We start from the raw sequence: 19415 nt of genomic DNA on the forward strand, positions 1-19415 counted from the left end.
CTGTCTCTGTCTGTTCATCTGTACTGAGAGTCCTGATGATAGACCTTAAACCTTATCTCAATATTTATTCCCTCATCCATGCTCTTCTTTTTGTTGTGGTTTTTACTTACCTCTTTATAAACAATGAAAGGTCTAGAATCTAGTTAGAATTTAGACCCTAGCACATAACACTCAACAGATTTGGCGTGTTCTGTATTTATTGGCCCAATTTCATGCAGATATTCATTTCTTAACATATTGGTGGTTTCTGTGTCCTATTAACTAAACACTGCAACATATTGCTGAAGTCAGTTTTCATACCCTGCTAGATGAAGTATAGCGGTATTAGTTTCATCTTGGTGTATATTAAAAATGTTGATATGGCACTGGTGAAATGCCATATGTATTCAGTATTTTAAAATATTGTATTGAAGAAATATGACTTCCTAATATAATACAGATTGGAAAATATTTTACTTCTCTGTTGTTTTCACATTTCATTAGTAATGAAATACACCACCATTGTAGGCTTCTGGAAGAAACTTTCAGCACTACAGTGTCACTTACTTCCTTACAGTGATATTGATGGACAGTAATTGGTTCTGATTATAACCACGGAGTCTCCTCTTTTATTCAACAAGTTCAATCTTGAAAAATCTTTCATATCCTGTGGATTTTCTTTTTCCTCTTGATTGTTAATTTTACATCTTAGAATAGTTATGGACAAGAGTGCCCCAATACCAAAGCAGTATGATAGTGTTTTGCAACAGTTCTGCACAGGTGGCATTTAGGGTGACCATATAGCAAATATGAAAAACACGACATTTTTTTCTGGGGCAGGGAGCAGAGTTGTGTTCATAAGACAAAGCCACTAATATTAGGGTGGTCTTGATAATAGCGGGACATCTGGTCACCCTAGACTGACAGTTGTTACACAAGTGTAAGGCAGCAGAGAATCAGGTCCTTAATATATATAGCAAAAACTGTATAAAATGCTTTAGAGTTTCCGTACATATTAGTCATGTAACCTTTCTGCTAACAGCATCAACAGCAATAAGGGTCAGGTCCCCTGTATTCATTCTAGATGCCTTTAAGCAGGCAAATCTGTACCTACTTGTAAGCACACTCAACTAGGGGGTTAAATAATTTTATTGAGGGAAGGAAGGGGAAAGGACAGGATGAACTTTAATAAACATTGCAATTTAACATTTTCTAGGTAACACTTTCTAGAACCAAGTATCTCAGGGTGCAAGAACCAAGTATCTCAGTTAGTAGGTCCAGGCGCTCCAGGTAAAATCAGGGTCTCTGTTTCTTAGGCAGGCCTGTGACTCTACCTCCTGTGCTGCTATAATGATTTTAGCAGCTAGGACAGGGAAGACTTACCAAAGTCTTTAAGCTGATGTAGATGGATTCTGCATACTCCTCTGCCCCTACCGTAGCACACACAACTGGAATAGATTGCCTAGGGAAGTTGTGGAATCCCCATCTCTGGAGATATTTAAGAGTAGGTTAGATAAATATCTATTAGGGATGGTCTAGACAGTATTTGGTCCTGCCATGAGGGCAAGGGACTGGACTCGATGACCTCTCAAGGTCCCTTCCAGTCCTAGAGCCTATGAGTCTATGAGTCTGCTACTCCCTTGCTGGGTGATGGGGTGGGCCCAGCTACCCTTTGCTCTGCCTGCTGCAGGGCTCTGTTCTTTGTTTGCTACTGACCAGATGACTTATAATCACTTCAAAGAGCTCTGTTCATGCAAGGCCACCGTGGCTCTCAACTCAAGTCTTTCAGGGACCAGGAGATTGGTGGTCTGAGGGATCCACCACAGTCCCTACCACTCAGAGAGGTATTCCCAGGAATAAGTCATGAATGTGTGTCTTCTTCTCTTGAATGTTGCTTCTTTCCAGGGCTTCTTACCCAACCTTAGAAAATATCAGTTTTGTTAGGGTGACCACTGTCATAAACAGATAGTTAAGGGTTAATGTCTCTTTTACCTGTAAAGGGTTAAGAAGCTCAGTAAACCTGGCTGACACCTGACCAGAGGACCAATCGGGGGACAAGATACTTTCAAATCTTGGTGGAGGGAAGTCTTTGTTTGTGCTTTTTGTTTTGTTTGTTGTTCACTCTTGGGGCTAAGAGGGACCAGAAGTGCACCCCAGGTTTCTTCAATCTTTCTGAAACAGTCTTTCATGTTCAAAATAGTAAGTACTAGCTAGAAAAGGCGAATTAGTCTTATGTTTGTTTTCTTAACTTGTGAATGTGTATTTTGCTGGAAGGATTTTTACCTCTGTTTGCTGTAACTTGAATCTCAGGCTGGGAGGAGGGGAAGTCCCTCTAGTCTATATGAGCTAAATACCCTGTAAACATTTTCCATTCTGATTTTACAGAGATATTTTTTACTTTTTCTTTCTTTACTTAAAAGCTTTCTTTTTTAAGAACCTGGTTGATTTTTTTCCCCTTGTCTAAGACCCAAGGGGATTGGGTCTGAACTCACCAGGGATTGGTGGAGGGAAGGGAGAGGAGGAAGGTTAATTCCTCTCTGTTTTAAGATCCAAGGAGTTTGGATCAGTGTAGCCTCTCAGGGTAACCCAGGGAGGGGAAATCTGGGAGGGGGAATGGAGGGGGGATGGTTTATTTCTCCTGGTTTTAAGACCAAGGGGTTTGGGTCTTGGATTCCCCAGAGAAGGTTTTGGGGGAACAGAAAGTGTGCCAAACACTATATTTTGGCTGGTGGCAGCGCTGTCAGATCTAAGCTAGGAATTAAGCTTAGAAGGGTACATGCAGGTCCCCACCTTTTGGAAGCTAAAGTTCAAAATGGGAAAAATATCTTGACAACCCCATACTGAGTCATTGTCCAGGCTTTGTTCAGACGGTCCCAGCAGGGTAATCACCAAAGTATCATCCCCATGTACCAAACTAAGCCAATTTATACCCCATTGCCCCCAAACTATCCACAGTTAATAAATGAGGCATTGCCTTGCTCAATCAGTTCCTCTTGCTCTCCAGCAGATGCCAGCAGAGAGCTTACTCAGATTCCTATCTTTCCTTGTAGGCTTATGGCCGCAGGGCTTAACAGTTAAATAATTGTTAGTGGAATGTAGTAGTCTGGCAGCATTTACCTGATACGCTCCATCCTGTGCCAGATCCTCAGCTGGTATAAATTGACATAGCTTCATTGAATTCAGTAGAACTTTGCTGATTTACAACCAGCTGAGGACCTTGTTAGCAAACATTGATCCTGACCTTGCTAGCAAATGAGTTCTGATGACTTACTGAGGTAGGCGGTGCATTACCCCAGCCAGTTATAAGGGAGATGGAAGTGGTTTTTCGGAGAGCGAGAGAGAGGCTCTAGAATGTGGGCTGAGCAGTTGCTGAGGAACCCTAGGAACAGTCAAACCTGAAGAAAGGCATGAGTTGGACTGTATGCTATTGTTAATTTGTGTAGGGGGAGAGTTTTTGACTTTGTTCTACAGCACATTGGGAGATGTTCCTACACAGATGGAGAAAGAGAACTGAATAGCAGGCAAGGGAGAATACATACCATGAGTCTGATCCCCTCTGATACAATCTCAGAGTAACTCCACTGAGGCTAATGAAGTTACAGCAGTGTAAGTCAGGTGTAAGTGATATCAAAACCAGGCCCCCATTATATATATTCACTTGAGATTCTTTCTCTCCAGGTTTTAACACCCTGTCTGTTTCTGTGGTGTGGGTGCCATGAAATAAAGGAGTTGATGATGTGGTGGAATAGGAATACTCTTACTGTTTTAATTCTTTCTCTACACACCAGAAGAGAATGATAATTATTCTCTCTTCAGGAATGTTTTTCATCCAGCAAACTCAACCTGCTTGAAAAATTTGAATTAGTTGGGCCTACCAAACTCCAGACAAATAGAGGATGTGGTGTTATCCCCACTCAACAGATGAGGATATTGGGGAGGGGTCAAAGAGGTTAAAACCTATTTTTTCAAAGATGGCCTCTAATTTATGCTGTGTTTTGTGTGCCCAATTAGAAACATCTTGAGCCTGCTTTTTCAGAGTGCCGAATACCTGCAGATGGCCATTGACTTCCAGCCTGACAGAATGCTCTCAAAATCAATGAATGCTCTCAAAAATTTTGGTCTAAGATGCTGAAATTGACACAGAAACTCAAAAGCAAAGCCTCAAGTTTTATCCAATTCAATGAATCCCATGCTCTAGTTGCCAAACTCGCCTGGCTTTCAGTCCTCAGAAGTTGGATGGGCTGGTTGTGCTTTGCTTTCAGGACATCTTTGGACTTTAGAACCCAGTGATAATGGGCTTACATTACCCCCTCCTCCGCAGATAAACTGCATATTTGACCTATGTGTTCTTTTTGTAGTATTTTGCTATAATCCAGTAGCAAAGTTTTGTAAAATATATTTTTTGTAAAATATCGAAATAAAAAAGTGTTTGGTGGTGGTTGTGACCTTGCTTAGGATAGACCAAGAACTAATAGTGTAATGCTACAACTTTTTATTCTAAATGAGATCTATGCTAGAGGCAAGCTACTAGATTTAATACTATATTCTTTTCTGTGAAGGAGGGTAGGAGAAATATATATCCCTAAGTATAGACTATGTGGTAAGTTTGGATCAAATCTTTTATTCCTTGCTCAGTATTCAATAAAATAAAATCCTCAGGCTACAGTTTCTGGTCTCATTTCAGTGAAATACAGAGTTCACTGAGAAGAGAATCTGGCCCATAAACTTAAATGAGAATTTTGAGCACAATCTTGATCCTTCAGAAGTCAATAGCCAGCTTATGCATTTGGGCCTTGAGTAGACTGAAAGATACTACCCTTCATTTGCTAATTATATCCTTGTCTGATGTCTAAAACCATCATTCTCATTATTTTGTTTACAGAAACTGCACAGACAGTCCTATAGCAAGGGCATTTTACCAAATTCTCATAGTTCATCCCTGAGAAATAAAATACCCTGGCATCATCTTAGTCCTGACTCTCACGTTCAGTCTGAGTCTACTTTGATCCTTGGGTCTTTGATGTTACAACTTCATTTTTAGATTTTTTTTTTTAAGTAGTGAATGGTTTCCTTTAGAGGCTTGGGATGAAATACTTTTATAGGTTTCAAGGGAAAATAAGCATTTCTGTCACATTTGTCTTTTATTATTTGTAGCATTTTGGGATACATCTTCTGTTGTGTTTTTTCTCTTTTATAAAAATTACTTCCATCTATTAGTCTCATTGAAACCTTCTGCAGCATCAATCTATAATTGTGAATCCCTTTTCAATAAATCGGATGTCAATAGGAAGTCAAAGTGGACAACTGAATAGGACAATTGGACATTCTAAAGCTATCTGAATAGGACAATAGTCAGTTGTAGATGTGAATAATGTGACAGAAGTTAAAGGTCAGGGGGTAATCCACTCAGAAGTCATTCATGATTGATATTTAAATAGCTTCAGACACTTAAAAAAGTTGTATTCCATCTCACAACAAAATCTCTCTATCCCGATATGCATGACAGCTGCGCATTGTAGGGAGATGTTCGCCATTATCTTGCTAGTGCCTAAGATGCTCATAGACTCATAGACTCATAGACTCTAGGACTGGAAGGGACCTCGAGAGGTCATCGAGTCCAGTCCCCTGCCCTCATGGCAGGACCAAATACTGTCTAGACCATCCCTAATAGACATTTATCTAACCTACTCTTAAATATCTCCAGAGATGGAGATTCCACAACTTCCCTAGGCAATCTATTCCAGTGTTTAACTACCCTGACAGTTAGGAACTTTTTCCTAATGTCCAACCTAAATCTCCCTTGCTGCAGTTTAAGCCCATTGCTTCTTGTTCTATCATTGGAGGCTAAGGTGAACAAGTTTTCTCCCTCCTCCTGATGACACCCTTTTAGATACCTGAAAACTGCTATCATGTCCCCTCTCAGTCTTCTCTTTTCCAAACTAAACAAACCCAATTCCTTCAGCCTTCCTTCATAGGTCATGTTCTCAAGACCTTTAATCATTCTTGTTGCTCTTCTCTGGACCCTCTCCAATTTCTCCACATCTGAAAGAACCTTATCTAGAATAATACTACTTAAGCTACTTCTTTTTTTTAAGGAAAATATTGGATTTTAGCTAAACAAAGTTCTTTTTTCTTGGCTAGGAAGCAGTTAATTAATCACAAAGAAACAACCAATTTTCAATTCACTTAATCATTTTTACAAACAGTTTCCCCCCCCCCTAATAAAAAGAGACCACCTTAAAATGTGTGTTGTATAGAAGGTAACTGCAGGAATTGATTGAATGAACTCTTTCTGGAAGTATGAAATCCACCTATTTTGCTTGCAACCATGAATTTCTTTGATGATGTTATATATATTTCCATACTGGGGAAAATATGATAAGAATGGAAAATATACTTAAAAATTATAGGTTGCTTATTTCTAATGGAAGCAGCCATAAGATCAAACTAAATAAACAGTTGACAAAAGTGTAATGAAGTTCAGCTGCTACTGGTTTGAAAGAAATCCAGCCTTTATTTTTGTGGCTAAGACACTGTAACATGCAGTGGTAACATAGCAAACCATTTCAGGGCCAAGTTCTGCCCTCACTTGTGCATGCTCATGTTGAAGTCTCAGCGGGTAGAATGTCGTTATACAAACTAGATTATGACCAGCAGATAATACTCTATTAAGTTAGGGTGCAGTGGACTAACATATGAGGTCTGTAACACATGCATAAATGAAAAATGTTTACATTCTGGGGGTGAACTGGGAGCGGTGTAGAATATAGCTAGTTGATTTGTGATTTCATAGATCATCAAGGTTGGAAGGGACCTCAGGAGGTCATCTAGTCCAACCCCCTGCTCAAAACAGGACCAATCCCCAGATTTTTACCCCAGTTTCCTAAATGGGTCCCACAAGGATTGAACTCATAACCCTGAGTTTAGCAGGTCAATGCTTGAACCACTGAGCTATCCCTCCCCTCACATATTAAGTCAGCCCACTTGCCAATGTACTCCTGAGCAGTTGTGTGGGCAGAGGGTTCTAGCTGCCATTTAATAGCCCACTTAGAATCTGAGAGGATTCCACTTTCCTCATGATTCATGCAGACCTCCTGTCATAAACAGATAGCTAAGGGTTAATGTTCTTTTACCTGTAAAGGGTTAACAAAGGGAACCAAACACCTGACCAGAGGACCAATCAGGAAACAAGACTTTTTCAAATCTGGGTGGAGGGAAGTTTTGGGTGTGAGTTCTTTGTTCTTTGTCTTAGTTCAGTGACCCTCTCGGCTCTGAGAGTGATCTTTCTATCTCCAGGCTTTCTAATCTTCTGTTTCCAAATTGTAAGTACAAGGATAGTAAGACAATAGGTTTATATTGTTTTTTTGTATTTACATATGTGTAGTTGCTGGAATGTATTCTTTTTGAATAAGGCTGTTTATTCATTTTTTCTTTTAAGCAATTGACCCTGTATATTGTCACCTTGATACAGAGACCATTTTATGTCCTTTTTCTTTCTTTTTATATAAAGCTTTCTTTTTAAGACCTGTTTGAGTGTTTTTCACTGATTAAGGCTAAGAAACGAAGGGAGGGGGAAAATCTCTTTGTGTTAGATTTACTAAGCCTGACTATGCGTACTCTCTGGGTGAGAGAGATTAGATCTCTCGGTACTTGTGTTTCAAGGACTTGAAGCAGGGAATCTCCCAGAATACCCAGGGCGGGGAAATCTGGGAGGAGGTAAAGAGGGTGGAATCCCTTTGTTTAGATTCATGGAGCTTGAATCTGTATATCTCTCCAGGAACCCAGGGAGGGAACACCTGGAGGGGAAGAGGGAGAAGGGAAGTGGGTTATTTCCCTTTGTGGTGAGACTCAGGGCATCTGAGTCTTGGGGGTTCTCCAGGGAAGGTTTTGGGGAGACCAGAGTGAGCCAGACACTGGAATTTTTCTGGCTGGTGGCAGCGATATCAGATCCAAGCTGGTAATTAAGTTTGGAGGTTTCATGCTAGCTTCTCATGTTCTGAACTCTAAGGTTCAAATCTGAGTAGGAAAGTTATGACACCTCCCCTATGCAAAGCCCGTTCATATGCACTTTATGGAGAAGAGTGGACCTAGTAATCATTCTGTGCATAACAAAGACTTAATTTTAAAAACGCTGGGAAATGTTGGCTCTAATCTAAACTCTCCCAAAGTACAGAACTCCCAGTTAATTGTTTCACGTTAAGACTAATTAGCTCGACAGATAGATGTTGATGTCTGATGGTCCAAATATGTGTTTTCAAGAATGTCTCCAGAGTTCCCAGATTGTGCGGTACTTAAAGGAGAGATTTACCATGTTATGGCTATTGCCATTAGGCTCTTAGGGTAAGAGCCAGAAAGAGAAAGATACTGATTGGAATGCGTGTGCAGTGGCAGCTGTGGGTTCTGTAAGTTGTGTTTGTTTTTGTTTGTTTTGGAATGAACTAAGGTTTGAATGAGGCCAGTATTTGATAGGTTACTTGAAACAATGCAACCTACTGAGCTGCAGCTGCCTTTCAGCAATGCAATAACTTTGTATGAAAGGCAGGCCCTCACACTTCTTTGGTACTGAAAAAAATTCTCAGAGGAACTGTCTACATTATGCTAGATGCTGTAGCAATCTTGCTTACTGTCATAAGTAGTATTGTAGCCATGTGGGCCCCAGAATATTAGAAAGTCACCTTACCAACTATCATGACTTTATTATGAGCCTTGTGATAGCTATTTTCCTTAAAACATCAGCTCCTGGCATCAGTAATTACATGAGATTTCATTTTTTACAAAAGTTTCTAACCCTCATTGAAAACCTTGAAAACTTGACTTGAGTGAATCCTAAAGTCTCAAAACACAAAAGCACATTAAAAAGTACCGCAAATTTGTTGTGATTTTCAAAAATCTAATTTTGTAATCTAATCTCATCATTTGCAGGCCTAATTCACATTTGGGATTGGCAATATTGTTACTGAGTGTAATTGTTCTTCATTTCAATTAAAGAGAACCCAGTTCCCAACGAAGAGGAAAAGACCAGTCTGCTACCTTCGTGTGTCTCATAGATTGTGAACTCTTCGGGACAGTGACCATGTTTTTGTTATGTGCGTTTAGGTCTAGCATAATAAGGACACAGACCCTGATTTGGGCTTTCAAATGCTACAGTAATATGGGTAACAAACGTGATACAGTGTGCTGAGCCTGCAGCCTTCTATGCTGACCTGTGTTGTCTCATTGTTTCCTTGTGCTCCTCTCTCTGTTTCTACATCTCATACTGAGAATTGAAAGTTTTTTGGGGGCAGGGACTGTCTTTTTGTCCTGTTTGTACAGTGCCAAGCACCGTCCTGGTCTTTGATTGAGGCTCTTGGGTGCTACCACAGTTGAGGTAATAGTGATGACCTCTAGCTTCGGCCTGGAACCTCCCAACCTTCAGTCAGGTTTAAGGGTCACCCACGCTTACAAGATGTGCATAAAAAGGAGAGCAGCGACATGGACCTTGGGTCCAGGTGCCCAGGAGTAAGTGAATGCACCTCAGAGCAGATGGGAAAAGAGAGCCGGGTAGCAGGTAGCCTTGGCTAAGCCACATGGCAGAGGCCTTCTGATTTGTTGCCAGTATATGCTCTGCAGCAAATCACTACCTTCTATCTCCCCAGCAAGGGAGAGGAGCAGGGAGCAAATAGAGGCATCTCAGCCACAGTGATTTCTGGTGCTACTCCTGCCGTGCTGTATCTTCTGCACCACCATCCCTTGCTCAGAACTCTCTGCCTTGAGCCACATTCTAGCCCAAATACGGATCTTAAACTGCCATTGCTGCACTGAGCCTTTAGCTCTAACATTACGGTGAGTATATGCCTCTTTGCCAACTCTGGATCAGCTGGAGCATCCCTAAGTCCTATCACCTGACTCAGGAGCGGCGGAAGCTCCATAAAAGTGGAGGGCCACCAGCGCTCGAACCATGCCCCTGCCCCCCCATGCCACCCCTTCTTGGGGCTCCGTCCTCACATCACCCCATCTCCGTGACGCCCCACCCTCGTGCCACCCATTCCCCCTGAGGCCCGGTCCCGCACCACCTCCCGCCTCCCCCATTCCCCGCTTGCTCCTCTCCACCCCCAGTTGCTCGCCCTTACTGCTGCTAAAAAGTGATGGGATCATGGCTTTCTAGCCCCACCTATTCCGGCGTCCCTGACCAAATTCCTGACAGCACAGTTCCATTGTAGCCATGATGTCAAGGATTCCTTAGCTAACAGCAGCTCCTAGGATTCTTCAGGGGCTCTAGTGTGGGAGGCAGCATAGAAATGCAATGCTGCCTTGATATTATTGGAGCAGGAGCATAAACGAAGTATCAGAAGGAAGAGTAACGCTGCGATCATTTGTTTACTTCATTGAGTGTGCTTTTTTTAAAGACTGTGGATTCAGCTGCACATTTCCTTTTGGGCATTTTTCTTGTATTCAGCATGGAGAGACGATGAGCTTTCAGATTTTCTGGGCAATAACACTTTGAATTCTTCAATAAATGGTCATATTTATTGGTCATTTAGCTCTGACCCTTAGTAGTTGATCTGGATTGACAACTGGATTTAAGCATAGCATATGAAACAGCTGAATTATGAAAACTCAGTAGTGTTACTGTCTCATTTTAGACTCATTAAAAATTATACCATGCAAAGAATATTTTCTGCTCTGTATAGGATGCAATGCCACGCTAAGTGACTCATTTTTAGTAGATTCCAAATATGTTCAAGGTAGTAAAACCTGATATAACATCTGGTATTCATTGATTTTCTGCTTTAAAGACTGTTAGTGCTGGTCTGACCAGGGCACTAGAGAGTAACTAGTTGGAGTTCACACAACATAGATAATGGTCTTATTTCACATTTGACCCTAGACCAGGGGAGAGCAAACTTTTTGGCCTGAGGGCCACATCTGGTTTCTGAAATTGTGTGGAGGGCTGGTTAGGGGAGTCTGTGCCTCCCCAAACAGCCAGGCATGGCCTGGCCCCTGCCCCCTATCTGGCCCCCCCTGCTTCTCACCCCCGATGGCCCCCTGGGCTCTCTGTCCCATCCACCTCTCCCTGTCCTCTGACCACCTCTGGCCCCCTCTGCCTCAACTGCCCTCCGCTTCCCCATCCAACACCAACTCTCATTCCTGACTGTCCCCCCCGCCCAGGACCCCTGCCCCATTTAACCACCCCTTCTCTCTGACCACCCCCAGAACCCCTCCCCCTGACTGTCCCCTGCCACCCCATCCAACCCCCCACTCCTTCCTGATTGCCCCCTGGGGCCCCTGCCCTCATTCAACCCACCGTTCTCTTCCCTCTGAACGCCCCAACCCCTAGCCACACTCTGCCCTCTGTCCAAACCCCCCCACCCCACTCCCTGCCCCCTTACGCTGCCTGAAGCACCGGTGGCTGGCGGCACTACAGCTGTGCCACCTAGAGCACCAGGACAGGCAGCCGGAGCCTGCCACGCCACCGTGCAGCACAGTGCACCGGGCCAGGCCGTGGCTCTGCAGCTGCTCTGCCGCAGGAGCTCACAGCCCCGCTTCCCAGAGCATGGCACTGGTGACACGGTGAGCTGAGGCTGTGGGGGAGTGGGAACAGCAGGGCAGGGGCCGGGTGCTAGCCTCCCAGGCCAGGGCCAGACAGGAGGGTCCTGCAGGCCAGTTGTGGCGGCTAGAGGATCTCTGCCCTAGACCCATCCTAGTTATTTACTGTTGCCTAGTCTTCTCCAGTTAGCCTTACCTTTTTAGAAATATTCTCAGACAAAAACTGTTAAGATGGAGTTAAAGCTGAGATAAAAAATAATCGGCAATTTAGAATAAATTACATTAGAGATTTTGCAGCTATCCCCCAAACAAAGCATTATAATCCCAGGAAATTCAGAGTTCACTTTAAATCTGAAAGGAATTCAAACATGTTAAGGTATGGAAATGCTCAGTTTGGACACCCTAACAGCCTTTGCGACACAATTTGGTAACTATACAATCATATTTAAGACATTTTAATATTTGTGAGTCCAGATTAGATTAAACTAATTTATAAAGATGTATTTGATTTCTCCCATCCAGCATCCTACTGTGTTCCTAGAGGGCAATTCTCTCTGCTACTGTCAATTTGGCAGATCTATTGGAAACAAAGAAATCCCGTGGGGCTGGGTCTTAATATCTTTGTATTCTCAGTCATTTCCTCCAGGATGGTATCTTCTCTGATTGGGTACTCTTTCTGGGTCTTGAAGTTGTCCTTGGCAGAACTTACTAGTAGAGTTGAGTTGGCAGTGGTTACATTTTATATTAAGATAGCTATGTAATGCGATACACCGTACATGCTTTTACTAGAAATTATGTCACTCTAACTGCAAAATTACCAAAAATCAGATCGCATCCTCAGAACAGTATATACCAAGGAATAGTATAAAACAAAATTAATGAATCATCAAACTGAAGCTAATGCATGATCTTACTGCTGCTGTCCTCTTGCTTCCTTCCATTCCCCTAGTTGTTTGTACTCTTCATTCATCAATTTATGTCTTAACTTAGATGGCACTTTGTTCAGAGCAGGCACTTTAGACAAAAATTCCATCTTGGTTACACCAGTGTAAATCTAAAGTAACTCCATTGATTTTACCGTAATTGCCATTTCGACCGTTGTCACTTATCTTTCAAGCATCATGCAGATTTATGGCACTATACCAATAAATGCAAAATATATTGAAATGTCATATATATATTTTTAATCTTATTGACAGTATAAAGAACCAGGTGCATGCATTTATCGTGGAGATTGTGACTTAGTTGAGAATCAGTGCATGAGGGAATCAAAATCCAACAAGATGAGCCAATGGGCTAACTCATTGGCCTGTGTAACAGAGAACACTCTCCAGCCACAAGATTCCAGTCCTTTTGCTTCAGGAGCTCAGTTTTCATTCTTCATAATAAAACTGTTTAACATATCAGTTACTTCCTTTTCCTCAGACCCTAGGGTTTCTGCCAGAGCCTATCTACTCCCTTCATTTCTCCCTCAGCTCTGTTGCTTAATAGCCTTTATGAACACCAGGTGATCATCAAGCTATCGCCTGATCCTTGGCCTTAACCTCAGCTAGGGGGGGCAGCTGATTAATCACAGGTGGGGCAGGCCCAACACTTCCTAAAGGGCCAGCCATGTTGTAAGGTTACTAAATGTGAGCTTTGACCAAAATGCTGGAATTGTGGCCGTTTGTTTGCTTCTCAGATGAGCCAGATATTCAAAAGTTGCTTATTTGCCACTTCTGCCTACTTCCCAGCCTCTTGTAGGTTCATGTGTGCATGCATGTTTTCCTTTATCCAGGACTGGCTCTAGGTTTTTTGCTGCCCCAAGCAAAAAATTTTTTGGCTGCCCCTCACCCCAGTCCTAGGCTCTCACCTCGCCTCCCACCAGTGCCCTCCCCCACCCATACCCCCTGCCACCCCAGCTCTGGGCTCTTCCTGCACCTGCACCCTCTGCTGCTCCAGCCCTGGGCTTCCCCCCACCAGTGCTGACTCCACCTGCTCCCCCCTCGCCTCCAGCCGGTCCAGCTTTGGCAGGGTCGGGGTAAGCAGCGGGGCTCCTGGGCTGTGCCTCAGCCCAGGGTCCTTCCAGCCAGGGCTCACACTTCCAGGACCGGCCGGGACCCAGAAGGGCAGAGCCGGGGGACTGCCCTGGCAGGGGACTGAGGAGCTGGGGCAGGGTAGCCTCAGAGGGAGCGGAGCCCTGGAGAGCGGGATGCGGGCCCCGCACAGCAGCGCCCCGCCCTCTATGGCCCTGCTGCTGCTGCTGTTTCTGGCTGCCCTGCCACAGTCCCTGGGTGGCTCCGGCCACTTTGCCCAGCCCTGGCTGCGACACTGAGGGGCAGCCGCCCTGCGGCACCTGCACACAGGTCCATGTGCCCCGTGGGGCAGCCCCCAGCCTGAGTGTCCCCTGCTCGGAGCCTGCCTGGCCCAGCCACAAGGTGTGAGTACTGCTCCCCCGTGGCGCAAACCGCAGCGGCCCCAAGGCGCTCCTGCATAGGACTAGGGCCGGCTCTAGGCTTTTGCCACCCGAAGGAAAAAAAAAGTGGCCGGAGTCCCCCCCCACACATGTGCCACCCCAAGCATGTGCTTGGTTTGCTGGTGCCTAGAGCCATCCCTGCCTTTATCTAACTGCATAGCTGTCCAATATATGCCCTGTTTCTTTGACAGCAGAAAACCATTTTCAGTTTGTCACATAAGAGTTGCACTCTAATGCTGCTGAACGCTGCTGGTGAGTGATACAAGAATTGGAAGTACAAAGAAGGGATTGTAGAATATGGTCTTTAATGAATTTCAGCTATAATAACTATAGATTAAATTCTTTTGTATTAGATCATGTAAAGTTCCCACTGAAGTTTGGCATAAGTAAGGAATGAGCCCAATATTATTAATATACTGCCTTTTTTTAAGCATAAATGAATTTATGAGGAGTCATAGGTAATGTTATCAGCAACCTGTCCCCAAAGAAAAGAAATGTATTAGAATTAGTATTTTGGACTTTATGTTTGACAAATGGCATCTGTTGTTTTGAACAAAGACACTGATCAGCAGTATAATCTTATGAGATCCCGGACACGTAGATTTAATTTACTGTTTTGCCACCAGAGATTACACTATCTTCTCTAAATTAGCAATCAGGTTAGGAGGAAGCACATATTTTTTTATTCCTGGGAAAGTCGAGGAGAGATGGCTTCAAACAAGAATAACTGATAAATTAAAACAGACATTTCACTGTTCTAAATAATTTATTAGTACTCAGAAAGGAACAGACAAATACTCAGGTGGCTAATTTTTAATGCTGACATCTCAATGATTTACTAAAAACATCTGCCAGTCAGGTTATGTGTGCTCCATTCAATACTCAGATGCTCGTAAAGAAGCTGTCCTGATGGAATGAAAGTGCTACTTCAGAACAGGCATGATAACATTCAGTCCAATGCACATGCCAGTGTTGATAGAGAGATTAAGTTTCCCTTGAGTATTGTCAAGTACAAGCAGACTTTCCTTTTTCGTTTTCTTTCTTTCATTTTTTGAGTTATGCCAAAGTTTAGTCAGGTGGTGAAAAAATGTAGCGGGAGCAAATAGCTGAAGCCTTGAGCCGATGCATGTTGTAGCTATAACACTTCATAATAGTTCGTAAAACCTTTAAGCTTTTGTCCAGAGTTTGGCCGTGATTCAGAAAGGCACATGCTTAAATACCTAACTTTAAGCGCATGTAGTCCCAGTGACTTCCATAGGACTTCTCGTGACATCAGTGGAACTACTCACGTGATTGGAGTTGGCACATGCTAAAGCATCTTTCTGAATCAAGACCTATGCTGTAAATAGAGCCTGAATGCAGTGCTAATTATTGGCTGAGTAAGCAAGGCCCTACAATCAACTTCATGGCACTTATCTCTCTGTGACATAATCACAGAAGTTGGTCCACTAAATGATATTACCTCACCCTCCTTGTCTGTAACATGATAACTTTTGAACATTGCATCTCATCCATTCCAAAATTTCAAGGGTGGTTCTAGGCATAAGTGGGTAGAACCCTATTGATCAAAAAGCCTCATTTAGAGGAAAATAGGCCCATGGGCTTCCTAATGCTGCAGGCTATGGAATCACTCTGGCACCTACAGCCATCACTTGCTGTGTGGGAAGGGTGTCTTTAGCCTGGAGTCTAAGAAAACTAAGTGAGCTATATAAGGAGGGTAATTGAGGGGACCTGGAGGGGGAAGAATGGGGATGAGAGGGAAGCAGCGAGGATTAGAGGGATGGGGCACTGCTAATGTGGGGAATGGACCTGGAGAGCACTCGGTAGGGGGCAAGGTCATGATGGAGGAAGCAGCAATCTGGAGTACAGGGCAGCACGGCGAGGGGAGGTGAAGCATCAGGGACCCGCAGGAGTGTGTGTGGTGGGGAAGGGGCTGGGGAGAAAGGTCAAGGGGAAGCAGAGACCCAGAGAGGAGTAGGGGAGCGGTATGGGGTGGGAAAGCTGGGATCTGGAGGAGGAGTGGGGGAGTGGTTGTGATGAGTAACTGGAAGGTAAAAGACAAAGCAGCTCTGCGGGCAGGTTGTGTGATGTCTGTAATCCTCTACACCTTTCCCCTGCAGTGCTACCCCACTTCCTACACATCTTTCTCTCCCCCCCTTCACCAAATTGCTGCAGGCAGAGGCATCTTGCTGGAACCCCTGCTGCTGCCTGAACATATCTCAAGAGGCAGCGTAACATGCTGCTCTCTCATTGGGTGTACAGCTTGTGGGGTTACCTGACAGCAAGTGTGAAAAATCAGGACAGAGGGTGAGGGGTAATAGGAGCCAATATAAGAAAAAGACCCAACTATCGGGGCTGTCCCATAAAATCGGGACATCTGGTCACCCTAACAGCTTGTCGTACAGAAGCAATGAAGTGTGTGACCCCCTATTTATAGAAGGCTGTGGACAGCCATCTTTAAAATAATACATGTATTGTGTAAGCACTGACAGATTTGTGGCCTGATCTTAAGAGGTGCCAAGTTTATCCAGTAGTGAGCTCAGTGGCTTCAAATCTCAGTAAAGTCAGCCCTCCTCTTGAAATCTTTATTTGAACATGCTATAGGTTGGATTGTGTTGGGTGGTGATAACTCCTGCAGGGTGAAATTGTTCAGGCTGACTGCAGGATCTGGTGCCCACCTGAATGACATAGTTTTGCTGAGGTTGCTTCAGGAATTATGGCTTGATCCTGAAAGGTATTGAGCAGTCTGGCCCCAGAATAGCAAGTACTTAAGTACCTGCTTAATTATTAGCAAATAAGCCATCTTGTTGACTTCAAAGGACTTTTCACATGCTTAAGAGCTTTGCAGGACTGGGGTAAGAGCACTCAGACTAAACTCCGAGTAAAGTGTATATTTTACTAAAGTAGCATTAATCGCTGTACTGGTTCTTTTCAGTGCACTGCATTGATATCTGTTTTTGAATTATTCATTTGCAAAAGAGCATCTTTCACATCATTACCTTGCAGTACTGTACACCATTAATGAATTAATTCATGCAACATCCTTGGCAATAGGAAAGTAATATTCCTATTTTATAATTAGGTGAAAGAGGGATCAGAGAGGTGAGTGGTTCTTCCTAAAAAGTGACTAAAAATATGTGTTCTACATCTATTACCTCTTAAGGACTTCCATATTAAAAAGGTTTTTTAAGAGTAAAAAGGACCATATCTTTAAATCAGGACAAGTTATTTCTCAGGCATGTACCATTATTAGTAATTAAAAAAACACAATGCCTCTGAATCCAGCTTGTTTATTTAACAGTTCTCATGATCCAGCCCAATGAGCAGATCTGTTGAATAAGGCTACATCTACACTTATGGCAGCATGGAGTACAGATGCTGCAGGCTTAGCTAGCCTGGGTATAAATAGCAGTGTAGATGGGGAGACCTGGCTGAGGCAAGTTGAGTAAAGTGCCCTAACTCCTGAACCTCCCATTTATATACCCTACATGATTTGTCTGCATGCCAAAGCAGTGCCTCCCACATCAACAGTGTCCCGCTGCCTCCCTGCTCCCAGAGCCTTTCTCCACCACAGTGAAAGGCTCCAGCAGTGGGGAAAGGCTCTGCTGCAAGGAGGCAGCAAGGAAAGGCTCCAGCGGCACCATTCTGCCAGAGCCTTTCCTCACTGCTGCTGGAGTTTGTCACTGCTGTCTGTACAGCCACATGTGTAGTGCCTGTACTTTACGCATAAGTGTAGACATAGCCATAGAAGATGTATTTTTATTCAGTAGATGTCCGTAGAATTATGCTTCAAGAGATTTTCCCAGGGTGACCCAGAAAGTTTGTGGCACACTAGAACTAGAACTCAGTTCAAGAAACGTGTACACAAAATAATACTGTTTCCAGCTGAAACAAAGACTAATAGGTGTATCTAATCTCTCTCTCTCTCTTGTTTTATTGTTTTAAATTCTTTCAGATTTGGTCCTATTTTGTTTAAAGTAATTCAGAAAAAAATGAGCAATTTTATAGTACTCTATTTAGGATTGTGGAGTAGAGGGCAGAAACTCAGATAAAATAGAACATGGCTAAGTATCTGTATTGGCTAAATACATTGGAATTTTGCAAAAATTCACTAGAGGAAAATATTTTGGTTTCTATACCAGGCACAGACCAGATATTTTGCCCTGCAGCAGGTGTAACATTTTTAAAATATTCTCTAACATTCTTCATAAGAAAGCCTTCAGTAAAGCATGACTTCTCAAAACTGTAGTAAAATAAATAAAATGTCATTTAATGGTGATTCTTAACATCTGTTGACACAGTAGGTAATGGCTAATTCAGCATTAAGGAGCTAATGAAAATCCAAGTGAGGATGATACATGATGTGAAAAGTTCACCTTTTGACTTTCTACAGTATAACCTGGTATCATAAAATCTTGAGACATTCTTATCTCCCTGTATATTTTAAATTAACGAGAATTGTTTTAGCTTTTACACTTTATCGTTTATCCTTATTCTTCGTTTAGACTGAGCCAGCAAACCACTTAATCGCATGTTTAACCTTAGCACAAGCTTGAGACTTAAGCACAGATCAGTCGGACTTTACATATGCTTGAAGATCAGCCCATGTTTCAGTGTGTTGTTGAAGTTAAGCCATATTGCCAAGCAGAGGTAGAATGGTGAATGTGCTCTATAGGCAGGCTACAGAATAGCTGTCTGGTAGAGGGTTGAGGCAGCATGAGACATCCACAACTTCTTCTCCGCCACAGGGTGAACAGCTGGTTAGCATAGCCTTTGCAAAAAGGGCATGCTTACGCCACAGGAAGATGTTCCTGGCAGTGTCTACCAGCCGTAGTGCAATTTAAAGCTGGCAGAAATGCCAACAGAAAGCAGGAGTGCAAATTTGCTACCTTTCACTTGAAGCAAACTCTGCCTCACAGGAAAGTGACACATGGAAATGGATCCAACAGGGTGAGGCAAGCTTATATATTTTACTTTACAACAAATAGAACAAGTAGAAGCAATGATATGGTACTGGACAGAATTAGGAAATAAACTGCTTCCTAGAAGGTAACAAAGCAGATAAGTTGCAATAACAAAAGTGATGTTCAAGATAAACCTATGGTTTTGTAGGCCCAGTCCTGAAACCCTTTTTGTATGAATCAAGCCAATTCCTCTGAAGAATATTCATCACTCTTCATGAATTAATTGTCATAAGTAAGGCTACGATTATGTCCCAGAAGTCACAGAATCTGTGACTTCCAGAGACCTCCGTGACATTTTCTTCTTCAGCCCCATGGCTGTGAGGCTGGAGCTGTCACCCAGAAGGGGCACAGGAGCTCTCAGCTGGGGTCCCAGCTGCAAGCGCCAGAGCTCTGAGCCACCGCAGGGGTCCTGCAGGGACCCCGGAGTTCCCATCTGTTGTGGGCAGCCCCCAGAGCTCCCAGCCACTGTGTGTGTGTGTGTGGGTGTGGGT

The sequence above is a fragment of the Gopherus flavomarginatus genome, chromosome 1 (assembly GCF_025201925.1).
Source record: "Gopherus flavomarginatus isolate rGopFla2 chromosome 1, rGopFla2.mat.asm, whole genome shotgun sequence".
In the NCBI taxonomy this organism is placed as follows: Eukaryota; Metazoa; Chordata; order Testudines; family Testudinidae; genus Gopherus; species Gopherus flavomarginatus.